Source organism: Pristis pectinata, chromosome 32, assembly GCF_009764475.1.
Source record: "Pristis pectinata isolate sPriPec2 chromosome 32, sPriPec2.1.pri, whole genome shotgun sequence".
NCBI lineage: Eukaryota > Metazoa > Chordata > Chondrichthyes > Rhinopristiformes > Pristidae > Pristis > Pristis pectinata.
The window spans coordinates 6,137,641-6,156,571 of NC_067436.1; positions in this window are offsets into that span (position 1 = coordinate 6,137,641).

Here is an 18,931-nt window from a genome sequence, read left to right on the forward strand (position 1 = left end):
TGTGACTCTGTGGGTTTGCTCTGGCTGCTCCAGTTCCCTCCCCATTCCCAAAGGTATGTAGGTTGCTGGGTTAATTATCCATTGTAAATTGCCCTGTAGTGACAGAATCTGGGAGTAGTTGATGGGAGTGTGCGGAGGATAATATGGGAATAGTATAGGGTTGGGTAGATGGCTGCTTGATGTTTGTCGTAGACTCGATGGCCTGACTCTATAACTGAGTTGCAATACATACACAGATGACACTTGCATAAGCACATACTCGGAGGTCAAGATCTAAGATATTGTCAGTTTATTCACTGAAGCAAGAATGGTGCACTACATCTACATCTGCAAAACAAAAATATTCTACTAACCTTCTTGACTTTTGTTACTTGAGGAAAAGAGTGTTTAAAGGTCAAGACCTCAAACCTGGCAGAAAACTCATGATCGCTGCGCTCCTGTGTTCTTCTGAGACATGAACTACCTATATAAGCAATAGGGTGATAGCACCAACCATACAGTATCTCTGCAGAATCCTTCAAATCCACTGGGACAATAAACAAACCATCTGTTATGAGCCAGGTTGCTATTTGGTGAATGTCCCTTTAAGGCACTTGGACAGTAGAGTAGTAGTGTGTGTGTGGTGTTATCACGACAGCAAGACTATAACAACGTGCTGGCTCAGTGAGTGAGAGAGAGAGAGAGAGAGAGAGAGAGAGAGAGAGGGAGAGAGAGAGAGAGAGAGAGAGAGAGAGGGAGAGAGAGAGGGAGAGGGAGAGGGAGAGAGAGAGAGAGAGAGAGAGAGAGAGAGAGAGAGAGAGAGAGAGAGAGAGAGAGACTCCGTAGCAATGGAATGAAGAACAATAGCTATGTCTGTCACTACAATCTAAGTATAGATTTTTGGAGCAATCAAGTAGAGTCCACTTTGTTGTTAACCTGTACTGGAAAACAGGTATTTCTGTGGGCGGCCATGTATCTAATGCCTTCGGGATGGCAGATACTTTGGAACAAAGCAATGGAGATCATCAGAGATTGAGGTGTCGTATGGGTCCCATCATGGAGCATGTGGATTTCGTAATTTTTCTCTCTACATTCTCTCTACATTTTCTCTTCAGTCAATGGTGGTTTTGCAAAAGCCTTTGCTCATGTTTCACCTTATGACTTGCTGAACTGAACTTTGAGAACTATCCCTAGACTTGGAGTTTGGGAGTTTGCCACACACACACTTTGAGTTTATTAGATTTGGGGTTAATGTTTAACATGTAACATTTTTGCTTCTCTTATTATCACAAGTAGTTATTAATAAAATAGTTTCCAACACTTATACATGACTCGGTGTGTTTCTATTGTTGCTGGTACGTAACACATCATAAGTGTCTTCCCCAGGCGAACTTCCCCAGCATTGACACCCTGATTATGCTCAGTTGATTCCTTTGGGCTTGCTATGTGGTCATGTGCCTGGCACTAGACAGCTGAAGCATTCTGTTCCCAGGAGATTACCTGGTGGACACAAGAGATAATCATAAAGACATAAAGCTTTGGATCAGGCCCATTTCCCACCGAGTCTACGCCGACCATCAGCATCCAGTTACACCAATCCCACACTAATCCCAATTATATTCTCCCCACATTCTCATCAACTGCCCCCAGATTCTACCCCCCACCTACACACCAGGAGCATTTTATAGCGGCCAATTAACCTATCAGCCTACACGTCCTTTGGATGTAGGAGGAAATCAGAGCACACGGAGGAAACCCACGCGGTCACAGGGAGAATGTGCAAACTCCACACAGACAGCACTGAAGGTCAGGGTAGAACCCAGGTCACTGGTGCTGTGAGGTCAGTGGCTCTACTTGCTGTGTCATTGTGTCATCCTTAAACTGAGTGTTGTTCTGAAAGGCATCTTGGAAAAGTGTAACTCCCCACTATCTCCCGGGAATCTTTGGGTCGCAACCCCTCAAAGTAGAGAAGGAGCAGTTGGGGTGGTATTGAACATAGAACATAGAACACTACAGCCCACAATGTTGTGCCGACATCTTATCCTGCTCTAAGATCTATCTAACCCTTCCCTCCCACATAGCCCCCTATTTTTCTATCATTCATGTGTCTGAAAATCTTGAACTGGAGCACACAGAAGCCCAATATAAACAACAGCAATTAACAGATGTGACAGGTAAGCAATGGTAAATATTTAAAGAAATAATTCATAATTATTGAAGAAGCATAATGGGAGGTTGGAGTTGACAATCCCCTGCATTCTAGGGTATTAAGAGATGATACAGTGCAATGGATGCACTAGTTTTGATCTGCAGAAATTCTCTAGATATTTTGAATGGTCTGGAGTGAAGTCAACAAGCACTGACACAGTCGAACCACTGCCTCACAGCACCAGCGACCCGGGTTTAATCCTGACCTCAGCTGCTGTCTGTGTGGAGTTTGCATGTTCTCAATGTGACCGCGTGGGTTGCTCTGGTTTCCTCCCACATCCCAAAGATGTGCAGGTCGATAGGTTAATCGTCTGCTGTAAATTGTGCCTAGAATTTAGGGGAAATTAATGACAATGTAGGGGGAATAAAAAAATGGGATTAATGTACGGCCAGTAGAATGGATGGTTGATAGTCGGTTCCAACTTGAAGGGCCTGTTTCCATGCTGTATGACTCTATGATTCTAGGAGACAGTGAGAGAGAACATGGAACTGAAGGCCAGTTAACTTGATATCAGTGATGGGAAAGGTACTAACGTTTATTGAAAATCAAAAAAAAAACTGCAGACTGTTACCTAAATGGAGTGAGATTGCAGCTGAGCAAAGTGCAGAGGGATCTAGGTGTTCCTTCAAAAAAAATTAGCAGCCTGGTGCAGCAAGTAGTTAGGAAGGCAAATGACATATTGGCCTTTATTGCAAGAGGGCTGGAGTTTAGAACTAGGGAAGTATTGTTACAATTATACAGGGTACTGGTGAGTCCATACTTGGAGCACTGGGGTCAGTTTTGGTCCCCTTATTTAAGGAAAGATATACAAGGTTCCCTGGGTCATGAATGACCTGACTTACAGAAATCTGACTTTATGCAAATTCTCCCACATATTTTTAAAGTATTTTTAAAGATAGTAATAATAAAATGTTTCATGGTATTTGTTAATGACTGGTGTAGTATATATTCCATTAATTTAACGATGAGTAGTGTTATGGTGATTATTGAATGGGCAGGCATGATAGTGTAGCAGTTAGTGTAACACTATTACAGCACCAGCAACCTGGGTTCAATTCCGGCCGCTGTCTGTAAGGAGTTTGTACGTTCTCCCCGTGCCTGCATGGGTTTCCTCTGAGTGCTCCAGTTTCCTCCCACAGTCCAAAGATGTACGGGTTAGGAAGTTTTGGGCATGCTATGTTGGCACCGGAAGCGTGGCGACACTTGCGGGCTGCTCCCAGAACACTACGAGAAAAGATGCATTTCACTGTGTGTTTCGATGTACATGTGACTAATAAAGATATCTTATCTTATAAATGAAAGAATTATACCAAGTGTATGTAGAGTGATATGATGTGGGTTACTATAGGAAACAGGCATTTTCAACTTACAGACAGTTCTCAGGAAGGGAACCTTTGCATAACCGGGGACTGCCTGTACTGCCATTGGAGGCAGTCTAGCAGAGATTCATTGGACTAATTCCTGGGATGAGAGAGTTGTCCCATCTCAAGCAGCTGAAGAAATGACATCAACATTCTTATAGCTTAGAAGGTTGAGGGGCAATCATATCGAAACATATAAGATCCTGAGGGGACCTGAGAGGATAGATGTCAAGATGTTTCCACCAGCGGGCGAGTCATGGACGAGGGGACATAGTTACAAAATTAGGAGGTGGTCATTTAAAACTGAGGTGTGTAGAAACTTCCTCTCACAGAGAGTGGTGGATCTCTGGAATTGTCCACCCTGGAGGTAATGTGGAGCCAAGATTATTGGGGATACTTAAAGAGGAGGTGGATACAGTTTTGAAAGATCAAGGAATTTAGGCACAGAAGAGGAGGTGGGGCCTGGGGCAGATCAGTCAATACCATGCTGAATGGTGGAGCAGGCTTGAAGGGCCGGGTGGCCTACTCCTGCTCCAGAAATGAAGAACAGGCTCAGCAGATCAGGCAGCATCTGTGGAAAGAAAAAAACACAAGTTAACTTTTTTATGTCAGATTTCCAACATCTGCAGTAAAAACTGTTTCTGTTTCCACAGATGCTGCCTGATCTGATGAGTGTTTCCAGCATTTTGTTTCAGATTTCTAGCATCTGTAGTTTTTTTTTAAGAAAAGCTATTGACACAAAGATATGATGCCAAACTAGCTCACATCTTACCCTGCCATCAGGGAGGGAATGAAAACCTCCTGCAGTATATTTTTTGGATGTTTTATAAACAGCATTGTTTGCACCTAATATCAAAATTAAATGTCCCACCCACCCACCCAAGTCAGCTAAGACACAAGGTAAAACATACAGAGCACTCTACTGACATTTCTGTTTGCCTTTACCAATCAATATGTGGCCATAACTCAGTGGGGGATCTTTATACATATAATTAAATCAATTCTGAAATTGTGATGCAAATCCGCAAACATTGGATTCAATTGAACAAGGGAGCTGAAAATTAAAACTGCAGATGCTGGAAATCTGAAACAGGAAATGCTGGAAACACTCAGCAGGTCAGGCAGCATCTGCGAGAAGAGAACCAGAGTTAACACGTCTTCAAGCTGAAAAGTTAACTCTTTGTGGCTTGGTACAGCAACTGTTCTGCCCAGGACTGCAAGAAACTGCAGAGAGTTGTGGACATGGCCCAGCACATCACGGAAACCAGCCTACCCTTTATGGACTCTGTCTATACTTCTCGCTGTCTGGTAAAGTAGCCGGCATAATCAAAGACCCCACCTACTTCGGACATTCTCTCTTCTCCCTTCTCCATCAGGCAGAAGATACAAAAGCCTGAAAGCACGTACCACCAGGCTCAGGGACAGTTCCTATCCCACTGTTATAAGACTATTGAATGGTTCCATGGTACAATAAGATGGACTCTTGACCTCACAGTCTACTTCGTTATGACCTTGCACCTTATTGCCTACCTCCTCTGCACTTTCTCTTGTAGCTGTGACACTTTATTCTGCATTCTGTTTTACCCTGTACCACCTCACTGCACTGTGTAATGAATTGATCTGTACGATCGGTATGCAAGATGTGTTTTTCACTGTACCTCAGTACAAGAGACAATAATAAACCAATTTCAATTCCATTTCCACAGATGCTGTCTGGACATGAGGAGTGGTTTTGCAGTGTTATGGCCCCTACTTCTACTTGCTAATATTTTTAGGACCAACAGCTCTTTGCCCCAGTGGTTTATGTCAATGACTCCATGGTTCCACTTTCATTTCCACACCAGTGTGTTCAAATCCCAACAGAACACACGTGTTAGGGTTGATGCTCCATTTTAGTGCTGCATGCACTGTCTGTGTTTGTAAGCTCATGTCCCTTATTTCAACTGAGGGATAGGGAAAGGACACAGAGAGCTTCTGGAATATATGCACCTGGTTTACCCAGCTCTGCTTGTGGGCGTGCATCATACGTGTATGTATTGGTATTGGTTTATTATTGTCACTTGTACCGAGGTACAGTGAAAAACTTGTCTTGCATACCGATCGTACAGGTCAATTCATTACACAGTGCAGTTACATTGGGTTAGTACAGAGTGCGTTGATGTAGTACAGGTAAAAACAATAACAGTACAGAGTAAAGTGTCACAGCTACAGAGAAAGTGCAGTGCAATAAGGTGCAAGGTCACAACAAGGTAGATCGTGAGGTCAGAGTCCATCTCATCATATAAGGGAACCGTTCAATAGTCTTATCACAGTGGGGTAGAAGCTGTCCTCAAGTCTGGTCACGTGTTTGCACACACTTCACTGCTTTCTCTTTTTCCTAAAAGAGCGATTCATGTATTCACATAATTTACAGCGCCTGCCCATTCACAGGTTTCCGGAGTTGGTTTGATCTCCGAAGGAACGTGTTGTTGGTATTGTAGCCACCTGTCTGACAGGGAGATGGAGGCAGATACTTTCACAGCAGTTCAGTAGTATCTAGACAAGCACTTAAATCAGCAAGGCAAAGAAGGCTATGGACCAAGTTCTGGTGAATGGAATCAATATAGATGGGTGTTTGATGGTCAGTATGCATATAGCGGGCTTGTTTCTGTGTTAGATATGACCCTATGACTTCTTCATCTAATTCAGTGGAATATTGTGTTGTTCTTTCCATGGTCTCCACTGAATCAACATGGAACATAGTCAACGTCACACACCTCTTCAAAATTCTCATGTACGTCTCTTGCAGGAATTAAGTTGACAATCTTAATCTGATCACGTATTTTCACAAGATCCATCTTTGTATCACATATTTACTTTGACACAGATGAGGCCATTTGGTGGCCCATTGTGTCCATGTCAGCTCCCAGCAGAGCAATTTCATTAGTCCCTTTCGCCCACTTATTTCCCTGTAACCCAGCAATTTCCCTGTAACCCAGCAATCACGTGCCCATCAATTCTCCTCTCTTCTTTTGCCACTGGGGTGAATTTTCAGGAACTGCCAGCATATTTTTCGGATCTGTGAATTTACAGGAACTACCAGCATACTTTTGGGAATTTGGGAGGAAACCAGAGCACCCAGGGTTCACACAGAGGGCACTAGAGGATGGGATCAAACTTGGGTTGCTGGAGTTGTGAGACGGCAGCACTAACTGAGCGACCCATGTACTGCCCCGAACTATCATCCCCAAGTCCCATTTGCAAAAGTCAGATATGCTGACACAGAGATCCTGTCACGTGGTTTGCATTGTTTCCCAGCATGATGAGTCATAATTTCGTTCCCATTTTAATGTCTCTTTTCCACTCTACTTCAAGACTTGCCAGAAGCAAGCTCAATCGTGTTCTGAGCTTTTGATGCGGCAGGAGTATAAGCTACTGTGAAATGTGATGTTTACTGATTGATGTCTCATTGTTAAAGTTGACACCCACCTAATATCCTTTTCTGCAGTGTTTCTTTGAGATTTCTCATTGACCTTTCACTCACAACATTTGATGCTGCATAAGTCCAAAACTTGGGGGCATAAATTTAGTGTGAGAGGGGAAAGATTTAAAAGGGACCTTAGGGGCAGCTTTTTCACACAGAAGGTGGTGGGTATATGGAAGGAGCTGCTAGAGGAAGAGGTATCATTTAAGAAGCACTTGGGTAGTTACATGGAGGGGTGGGGCTTAAGAGGGATATGGACCGAATGCAGGGTGTAGTGACTCACCGTCCGAGCAAGTGAACCGGCTCGGCGGTCGGGTCACGCGTCATTGGAGTGGTGAGGCCCAAGGTGGCGTTGGGCCTTCGTCTTCCCCGAGCGACAGGGAGAACCCGCGCGCGGGAAAGGTTTGATGACGTAGCGTATACGTCATTTCCATTTTCGATGGGCGGGAACAGTCTCTCTTAAAAGGCCTGTGCAAGGCGGGAAAATAAACCAATTCTTGTTCTGAAACCCATCGACTAGTGTCTTGTTTTCACATCGCAGTAGCAGCCGCTACAAGGGAATTGGGACTAGCTGGGTGTGCACCATGGTCAGCATGGACTGGTTGGGCCAAAGGGCCTGTATCCTTGCTGTATTACTCTATGACTCTGAATATGGAGAAATAAACATATACTTCACACCATTTTGTTTCATAAAGTCCTCAAATAGAAATGAATGAAACTGATGTTTGTTGTCTGAGATCAGTTGCTCTGGTAAGCCAGGAGCTGAGAAAATGAATCTCAGTTCTTCAATACCACATTACCTCTCTCTGTTGTGGTACTGCAACCAACATAATTCACCTCACTCCTTTTCCAGCAGCTGTGTGTGTGTATTAAGATATCGGTGTTGGTTTACTACTGTCACACGTTTGTTTACGAGCCATCCAGACAGATAATGCCATACACAATTACATCGAGGTTGTAAAGAGAAAACAGAAGGCAGAATATAGGGTTGAAGTTACAGAGAAATTGCGGGACAGGTAGACAAATACAATGCAAGGGCCACGAGGAAGTAGACTGGGAGATCAAGAGTTCATCTTTTAGAGTACAAGAGGTCCATTCAAGAGTCTGATAACAGCGGGATAGAAGCTGTCCTTGAGTCTGGTGGTACGTGTTCTCATGCTTTTGTACCTTGTGCCTGAGAGGGGAGAAGAGAGAATGACCGGGGTGGGAGGGGTCCTTGATTATGTTGGCTGATTTTCCAAGGCAGCAGGAATTGTAGACGGAGTCAATGGAGGAGGGGAGGCTGGTTTGTGTGATGGTCTGTGCTGCATTCACAACTCTCTGCAGTTTCTTGAGGCCTTGGGCAGGGCAGTTGCCATACCAAGCTGTGATGCATCTAGATAGGATGCTTTCTATGGTGAATCTATAAAAATTGGTAAAAGTCATCAGGGACATGCTGAATTTACTTGGCCTTCTGAGTAGATATCAATCCCCTTCTTGCACTTATTAATGTGTATTCTTTGGACATATCTCTTGGGACATTTCCAATTTGGTAAAGGACTGTGTTAGGTTTGAAAACATTCTTGCAGCAGCATTGACTTAGCTGTTACTGAAGAAGGACAAAAAATCGAATTGAGACAATGGCTTGGCTCTGCAAACTTGATCATGATCCCTGGCCAATTGCTCTGCAGGATCTTCATCTAATCTCAGCCAAGAAAGAAAACCTATGGTAATTGCCCTCCATACTCATGTTATCAGTGTGAAGCTCTTACAGTATGCTCAGTATATTAGCGGTGTCGCTATTTAACAAAAACTTTGGCACGGTGGTGTAGCGGTTAGTGTAACACTGTTACAGCCCCAGCACCCTGGGTACAATTCCAGCTGTTCCAACTTGTATATTCTCCCCGTGTCTGCGTGGGTTTCCTCCGGGTGCTCTGGTTTCCTCCCACGTTCCAAAGACGTACAGGTTAGGAAGTTGTGGGCATGCTATGTTGGTGCCGGAAGCGTGGCAACACTTGCGGGCTGCCCCCAGAACACTGTATGCAAAAGATGCATTTCACTGTGTGTTTCGATGTACATGTGACTAATAAAGAAATCTTGTCTTATCTTAATAATTTATATTATCCATTATATTAGCTCGTCTCTATCTGGACATTTGTCTGATTCCATCCATCCTTTTAAAGTATGTTTATATTCTCATTTTAGAACAATTTCTGTTTGTGTCCTCTCAGCTATTTCTGTAGCTGTTACAGAAAAGTATTTTCTTTGACAACACACATCTCACCATACTTTGTTTCAACATTTCATATTTGATCATTTGGTACTGAGATAAGAGAACAGCCCACCTTTGCACTAGCACCATGAATTAGTTAAGGTTTTATAAGGCCTGCCCAGTAGGGACTGATGAAATTTTGTCACTCCAGCATTTCACTCTGCTATGTGTGATACAACTGCAATTGTCTTTTCTTGATCATTGTCTGTTTAGTGACTTAAGACATACATATATTGTATAACATACATATATTGTACTTAACCAACGAAGACTCTTCCCCACTCACTTCTTGTAAGAGTTGTAAGCTTCTTAGAGTCTTTTGCTTCAATACCATTTATTGTCCATCTTCAGTGACTGTCAGTGCTGCTGCAAGGTCAGTTTCAAACCCAGCACAATACTGTATCATTCTTAAAAATGGTAGAGGTTCTGCAATGTTTTCGGGATTCCTTGCCTGCACAAGTTCTTCCACCTTTTCTTTGATTAATTACAATCCACTTGCATTTACTTTCAGTCCAATTAAACTACTTCTTTCTATGTCAACATGTACCAATTGTGTTTATGTATGATTTATGTTAATTTATGTTTATGTGAGCGTGTTTGTCATGTGTGTAATGTACTGCGTGTATGCATATACAGAGCATGCATGCCTATGACAATAAACCCGAACTTGCTTCTTTTGAGATCAGGGAGTTGAGGGTTGTGGGGAACTGGCATAGAAGAGTCCTTGAGGCTTGGGACAGATCAGCCATCATTACATTGAATGATGAGGCAGGCAGCCTATTCCTGCTCCTATTTTCCTGTCTTCTTGTATTCTTCATGTTGCATTTCTGTAGTTCCCTGAGCACTTCTTCTAGTATTTGGAAACTTTTTACTTTAGTACTTGTGGCTGTTAGTATACCATCTTGATTGCCTTAGACAGTGATCCATAACTCAGAACAGAGGACAAGTTCAGCTCTGTGGTGATTAGACGATGATGTTGAACATCAAGCAATACCCATCACCCACTGCCCACCCAACTGCTTATAAGCAGAGGCAGAAGGAGCCAACGTTCTCAACAAACTAGATGTATATTTTCAGCAGGTTGCAAATGAGAAGAGTCAGCTGTATTCGACTATCAGTACACATAAAGGTTCCTGATCCTACACAAAACTACTTTTGTGGCGCGATTTTTCCCAGGGTGGGGGAATCAAGAGCTAGGGGGCATAGGTTTAAGACGAAAGGGAAAAAGTTTAAAGAGGACCTCGGGCAAGTTTTTCACACAAGGGTGGTGCATATATAGGACAAGCTGCCAGAGGAAGTGGTAGAGGCGGATACAATTACAACATTTAAAAGACTTTTGAACTGGTACATGGTTTAGAGGTTTAGAGAGATATGAGCCAATTGCAGGCAAATAGGACTAACTCAGGTAGGCACCTTGATCAGCATGGACAAGTTGGGCCAAAGGGCCTGTTTCCATGCTGTATAAGATCTGTCAGGCTACCATGGACAAGACCCTTTGAGATGTAAATATCTCTGCATAGTTTCCCAATAATACATAATTTTGAAGCAGTCAAGTGTAGCTCCAATTTTCTGGGCCAAACTTTGCCCTTTGATTGGCATAAGCAGTTCCACTCATTTGTTGTTCAAGTTGCCAACTGACTAAGTATTTCACCTGCCGTAAAGACTTCAACACTTGCTTGAATATGTTCACTGTACTCATTGTTAGTGTGATGTGGCTGAACTGACATAGAGTTGTGTCATTGCTGTATTTGATCAAACTGTCACTGCGTTGATGCACTGGTCACTTAAGTAATGACAAAGGGTGGAATTTTTAAAATGACAAAGGGTAGAAAACAGACAGCTTCCCCATTAAGTCTGGAGTCAGGCAGGGCTGCCCTCTCTCCCTGTCTTGTTCGTGTGTTGTATAGAACCCTTTGCCGAATCCATCAGGAAGGACGAGAGCATCAGAGGGGTGACGTTGCCAGGCAGTGAGGGCACCCAGGTGAAAACCTCCCCGTACATGGACGACGACGCCGTCTTCTGCTCGGACCCAAGGTCAGTTCGCAGATTGGTCAACATCTGCGACCAGTTTGAGTCGGCATCAGGGGCCAGAGTTAACCGCGTGAAGAGTGAGGCCATGCTCTTCGGCAACTGGCCTGACCGATCCAACGTCCCCTTCACCGTCAGGCCTGACTATCTGAAGGTGCTGGGGATCTGGTTCGGATGGGCCGGGGCGTGCAACAAAAATTGGCGGGAGCGGATTGGGAAGGTGAAGCAGAAACTGGGACTGTGGGAACGGCACTCCCTATCGATAACTGGGAAGAACTTGGTCATCAGGTGTGAGGTGCTCTCAGGGCTGCTGTACTTGGTGCAGGTGTGGCCTGTTCCTCGCTCCTCTGGTTTGGGAATCACCCGCGCCATCTTCTGGTTCATCTGGGGATCCAAGATGGAGTGGGTCCAACGGGTCACCATGCACAAGTCCCTGGACAATGGGGGTAAAGGTGTCCCCAATATTGCCCTCATCCTGATGACCACCTTCGTCTGTGTCTGCATCAGGCTGTGCGTGGAACCAAAGTACGTGGGCACCAAGTGTCACTACGTACCGAGGTTCTACCTGTCCCCAGTATTGCAAAGGATGGACCTGGCCCAATTGCCGCGCAATGTCCTAGTCAGCTGCACGCTGCCGCGCTACCTGTCCTTCATGGAAAAGTTCTTCCAGACCAACACCTTTGACCACAAGTCCATCAGGCAGTGGTCAGCACGGAACATCCTGCAGACACTGCAGGAGAAGGACTCGATGGATACTGTGGGGTGGTTCCCTGAGCAGACTGTCCAGACCATCTGGCAGAATGTCTCATCGCCAGAACTCACCAACAAGCACCAAGACTTCGCTTGGCTGGCGGTGAGAGGGTCAGATCCTTCCTGCATGGTCGAAACATCGGTCCCAGCGTGCGCTGCCCCCGGGAGGACTGCGCTGGGGACGAGACGGTCGCCCACCTCTTTGTGAGCTGTGGATTTGCAAGGAGGGTGTGGCGAAAGATGCAAGGGTCCTTGTCACATTTCATCCCCAGCAGCTGTGTAACAGAGGATTCTCTGATCTATGGGCTGTTCCTGGGGACACACACGGAGACAGATGTCAATTGCTGCTGGAAGGTCATCAACTCGGTGAAAGATGCCCTTTGGTCTGCCCGAAACTTGTTGGTCTCCCAGCACTGTGAGATGTCTGTAGGAGAATACTGCTGACTGGCACATTCCAGGCTGCGGGAGTACATGCTGAGGGACGCACTGAAGCTGGATGCAGCCAACGCAAGGGCTCAGTGGGGAAGGACTACAGTTTAGGGTTCTTCTGCCACAGGAGAGGGACGAGTGGGGTCAGGCGAGGAAGCCCCTTAAATATTGTAAATATGGGATTGGGGTAGCACCCCAGGGAGACACACGAGTTGCATCAGTGCTGTGGGGTTTTTTTTATAAAAAGGTAACACTAATGATTGATCTGTACACGAATGTAAAGGTTCGCACTGTTTTATGGTTGTATATAGCTTTTTTCATGATGAATAAAGTTTATTTTGGAATAATAAAAAAAAATGGCAAAGAAACGGAGGGTAAGGTTTGGGAACCTTGGATGACAAGAGATGTTAAGTTTAGTCAAAAAGAAAAAGGAAGCATATGTAAGGTTTTGAAAGCTGAAATCAGGCAAAGTCCTTGAGGACTATAAAGGAAGCAGGAAAGAATTTAAACAGGAAATTAGGAGGGCTAAGAAGGGCCATGAAATGTTTGACAAGCAAGATTAAGGAGAATCCCAAGGAATTTTATACATATATTAGGAACAAGAGGTTAGCTGGGAACGGGTAGGTCAACTAAGGGACAAAGGATGGAATTTATGCGTGGAGCCAGGGGAAATACTTTGCTTCAGTATTCACCAAGGTAAAGCACATGGACGATGGTGAGATTAGGGAGGGGTATATTGATAGTCTAAGGCATGTTGATATTAAGGGACGTTGTTGGATGTCTTGAAAACCATTAAGATGTATAAGTCCCCAGGGCCTGTTGGGATCTATCCAGGAAATTGCTGGGGCCTTGACAGAGATCTTGGTATCCTCTTTAGCTACAGGTGAGATTCCAGAAGACTGGAAAATAGCCAATGTTTAAGAATAACAAAGACAAACCAGGAAATGATAGGCTGGTGAGCCTTACGTCAGTGGTAGGGAAATTATTGGTGAGGATTTGTAGGGACAGGGTCTACTCACATTTAGGGACAGTCTGCATGGCTTTGTGTGGGGGAGGTCCTGTCTCACAAATTTGATTTGAGTTTTTTGAGGAGGTGACAAAGATGATGAGGGTAGGGCAGTGGGTGTTGTCTACATGGACTCTAGTAAAACATTTGACAAGATCCCTCATGGCGGGCTGGTCCAGAAGAGTAAGTCACATGGGAGCTACGGTGAGTTGGTAAGTTAGATCCAATATTGACTTGGTCATAGAATACAGAGGGTAGTGGTGGAGGAGTGTTTTTCTGACTGGAAGTCTGTGATCTGTGGTGTTCCACAAGGATCAGTGTTGGGACCTATGTTGTTGTGATACATATCAATGATTCGGATGAAAATGGAGGTGGTCTGATTAGTAAGTTTGCAGATGGCATGAAAATTGGTGGAATTGTGGAGAGTGAGGGAGGTTGTTGAAGGATTCAGCAGGATATAGATCAGTTGGAAATTTGGGTGGAGAAATGGCAGATGGAGTTTAATCCAATAAGTATTAGGTTGTGCCCTTTGGGAGGTCAAATGCAAGAGGAAAGTATGCAGTAGGGCAGGCACAGTGGTGTAGCAGTGAGCGTAACGCTATTACAGCACCAGCGACCCTGGTTCAATTCCAGCCGCTGTCTGTAAGGAGTTTGTATGTTCTCCCCGTGTCTGCGTGGGTTTCCTCCGGGTGCTCTGGTTTCCTCCCACATTCCAGAGACGTACGGGTTAGGAGGTTGTGGGCATGCTATGTTGGCGCCAGAAGCGTGGCGACACTTGTGGGCTGCCCCCAGAACACTACACAAAAGAAGCATTTCACGGTGTGTTAAGATGTACATGTGATTAATAAGATATCATTTAAAAATATTTTTAAAAAATGACAGTGCTCTTAGGAATATTGATGTACAGAATGGTCTTGGGGTGCAAGTCCATACCTCCTTGAAAGTGGCAACACAAGTGGTAAGGTGGTAGAGAAGGTGTCAGCATGCTTGCCTTCATTGGTCGGGGTATGGAGTAATAAAGTTGGGAAGACAAGTTGTGGCTGTATATAGCTTTGGTCCGGCCACATTTGGAGCATTGTGTGCAGTTCTGGTTGCCACCTTATAGGAAGGAGGTGGAGGCTTTGACAGGGTGCTGAAGAGGTTCACCAGGTTGTTGCCTGGATTAGAGTGTACTAGCTATAAGGAGAAGTTGGACAGAATTGGATTGTTTTCCCTGGAATGGTGAAGGCTGAGGGATGACTTGATAGGATTATACAAAATTATGAGAGGTATAGATGGGGTAGATAGAGCCTTTTTCCCAGGGTAGAAATGTCAAATACTAGAGGGCATAGGTTTAAGGTGAGACGGGGAAAGTTTAAAGGAGATGTACGAGGCAAATCTGGTGGAATTGTGGGCAGATGGGATTAATTTAGATTGGTATCATGGTGGACCAGAGGACCTCTTCCTGTGCTGTACTGTTCTATGTTCTAACTATACTTTTGTCTTGAAGTAGTTCTGTTTTCACTATTATAAGTACTGCATGAGCTGGTAGGTGCCTGGAACACGCTACCAGGGGAGGTGGTTGCAGCAGATACAACAGCAATGTTTAAGAGGTGTTTGGACAGACACGTGAACAGGAAGAAGACACAAAAATCTGGTGGAATTGTGGGCAGATGGGATTAATTTAGATTGGTATCATGGTGGACCAGAGGACCTCTTCCTGTGCTGTACTGTTCTATGTTCTAACTATACTTTTGTCTTGAAGTAGTTCTGTTTTCACTATTATAAGTACTGCATGAGCTCAATTCTCCATTGTTTACATTGGCTTCAATGTTGTGCAGAGCACAAATCCCAATCCAGTCGGGTACAAAACCAATCTATTGAAAGCTTTGGAGACACAAGAGACTGCAGATGCTGTATATAGAGCAAAACAAAACTGCTGGAGGAACTCAGTGGGTCAGGCAGCATCTGTGGAGGCAAAGAGGTAGTCGATGTTTCAGGTCAAGACCCTGCATCAGGACTGAGAGTATAGAGGGAAGGTAAGTAGTTCCATTGCCCTCCTCACTTGGTTCCACGTAACGCCTGCCAGCCCCGCCTCGCCCCTCCCTCTCACCTCTATACACTGGTTACCTTCCGTCTACGCTCCCAGTCCTGATGCAGTCTCACCCTGAAATGCTGCCTCCACAGATGCTGCCTGACCTGCTGAGCTCCCCCAGCAGTTTGTTTTTCGCTCTAAGCTTTGACCTGTACCTGATGCTTTGGAGAAGATGGTAAAGGAGGTGTTCAATATATTAGAGGAAAATGTAGCTCTAATCAAGAGGAGAGAGTGACAGGTGAGCAGCCTAAAGTGGACAAGTGCGTTCAACTCTAGTGATTACATTGAACCAGACAGTTGACAGCAAGCAGTACTCATCACCCGCCTGACATGATTGATAAGCAGCGCTGGCAGGAGCCAACGTTCTCAACAAACTAGGTGCATATTCTCAGTTGAATGTGGATAAAGAGAGTCAGTAGTATTTGACAACCAGTACACATGAAGGTCCCTGAGCCTTCACAAACTACATTTATAGTGTGAAGTTGCCAGTGAAGAGCTGTCCAGCTACCGTGGGCAAGATGCTACAAAGCCAGTCTTTGTCCATTGATCAGTATAATCAGTTACAATCATTTGCTTTTCATCCTTGTGGCTTTTTATTGTGAAAATTTCTCTCTCGTGGGCAGGCACAGTAGTGTAGTGGTTAGCGTAACGCTTTTACAGCACCAGCGACCCGGGTTCAATTCCCACTGCTGTCTGTAATGAGTTTGTATGTTCTCCCCGTGTCTGCGTGGGTTTCCTCCGGGTGCTCCGGTTTCCTCCCACATTCCAAAGACGTACAGGTTAGGAAGTTGTGGGCATGCTATATTAGCAACGCTTGCGGGCTGCCCCCAGAACACTCTACACAAAAAGATGCATTTCACTGTGTGTTTCGATGTACGTGTGACTAATAAAGGTATCTTAAATCACCCTTTGGGTAACTATGTTGGCTTTGGAGTAGTACACTCTACCCTTTTTATCCAATAATCATTTTGCTTTTTTGAGTTTACATACATATGGTGGATAGTTTCCATTCTGGGAATAAAGACAATTTGCATTGTTTCACCCACACACTTCAGATCCTGCTTTGGAACTCTAGCCTGTTCTACTGCTCAATGACTGTAAACTGCCCTCATATTTTTACCTTGCACTGGAAGAAATTCCTAGCATTCCTTGATCTCTTCTCTGTTGACTTCGCAATTTTGTACACAAAAATAAATGTGATATTCCTTGTTTTTAATAGATTTCATTGAATTTGCTCATTGATTAAACTACAAACAGATGTCTCAAAAAAGTGCCAGTCTTGCAGCACAAAGACAGGGCTGACAATGGGAGAAAAGCACTAAGATGCTGGAAGTGCTCAGCAGGTTGGGCAGCATCTGTGGAGAAAGAAGCAGAGTTAATGTTTCAGAACAATGACCTTGCATCAGAACGAGGAAATGACAAAAACTGAATGTTTTAAGTTGCAGACTCTGTGAGAGGGATGGCATGCTTATTGACAGTCTCACCTGGCTTCTGATTCCTAATGTGTTGTTCTCCACAGACTGAAGTGATTCCGTGACTTTTGCTAAACAAAAATCAACAATTACTTTCTGTAACGTTAAAGGTTTGCAAACATAATAATGGAGCAACACATAAAATGCTGGAGGAACTCAGCGGGTCGGGCAGAATCTGTGGAGGGAAATGAACAGTCGACGTTTCAGGTCGAGACCCTTCATCAGGACAGGTGATGAAGACAGACTTTTGCTAACATAATGAACGTTTGGAACAGATTTCATTAAGAAGAATGGCTTAATTACACTGCAGTAAGGCATTGTTTTGTGAAGGCCCATTCTCACCAGTATGCATGATATCCCCAACTTTATTTTGTTCACTGACTATACTCTCTGACTCTAACCCTCTCGCACAACTGCCACGCTGCTGAAACTGTCAAGAGCTCCCTTGCACACACGCCCAAGCTTGTTCTGCTGGACTCACCGCATTTGCACTGCTCTCCCCTGCAAGAATGGTGCCAGTCCTCACACAAAGTACTTGACCAGGAAGCCCTCATGCTGTGTTGCTTCCCCCTCCTTGTACAGAGTTCACCCCCATGCACATATTTATTTAATGTTTGCCCCCACTGTGCCTGGTGCCTCTAGCTGCTGCTGTGGTCACCAATGCCGACAGCTTCCAGAGAAGTCTTCTTGTTTGACATAAGGTCCTTGTTTAGTCTCATGCGAGGTCTGTTATTTGCAGCCCATCACTTTGTGTCAGTGTCATAGAGGGATACAGCATGGAAACTTGTCAAACATATACATATGTTAGCAATTCAGATAAGAATGTAGGTGGTGTAATTAGTTTGCAGAAGACACCAAAACGGGTGGTGTGGAGGACAGTGAAGAAGATTGTCTGAGGTTACAATGGGATCTAGATCAGCTGGGAAAGTGGGCAAAGGAATGGCTGATAGAACTTAATTCCGGCAAGTGCAAAGTGATGCATTTTTGGGAAGTTAAACGAGAGCAGGATGTACACAGTGATTGGCAGGGCCCTGGGGAATGTTGTAGAACAGAGAGACTTTGGGGTTATAGGTACATGGTTCCCTGAGAGTGTCGACACAGGACAGTGAAGAATGCAGATGGCACACTTGCCTTCATCGGACGAGGCACTGAGTGCAAGAGTTGAGAAGTCATGTTTCAGCTGTACAAGACATTGGTGACACCTGGAGGACTGTGTGCAGTTCTGATCGTTTTAATATGGGAAGGATGTGATTAAGCTAGAGAGAGTGCAGGAGAAGATCCACAAGAACGTTACCAGGACTGGAGAGTGTGAGTCAGAACATAGAACACTAGAGTACAGGCCCTTCGGCCCACAATGTTGTGCCGACATTATATCCTGCTCTAAGATCTATCTAACCCTTCCCTCCCACATAGCCCCCCCCATTTCTCTATCATTCATGTGTGAAGGAGAGACTGGATAGGCTGAGGGGTAACCCTCTGAGGTTTATAAGACCATGAGGGGCATAGATAAGGTGGATGGTCAGTCTTTTTCCCAGGGCAGGGGAGGCTAAAAGTAGAGAGCACAGGTTTAAGGTGAGAGGGGAAAGGTTTAAAGGGGACTTGAGAAGCAAGTTTTTCACACAAAGTGTGGTGGGTGCATGGAACGAGCAGCCAGAGGAAGTGCTAGAGGTGGGTACAATTGGACATGTGGATAAATTCAGAGGGATATGGTCCAAATGCAGGCAAGTGGGACTAGCTCAAGAAGACACCTTAGTCGGCGGGGATGAGTTGGGCTGAAAGGCCTGTTTTGTGCTGCTGTAGGAAACGGGCCCTTTAGCTAACCGAATCCATGCTGGACATTAACATCCATTTACACTAATCCTACAATAATCACAGTTTTTAAATTCTCCCCACGTTCTCATCCACTGCC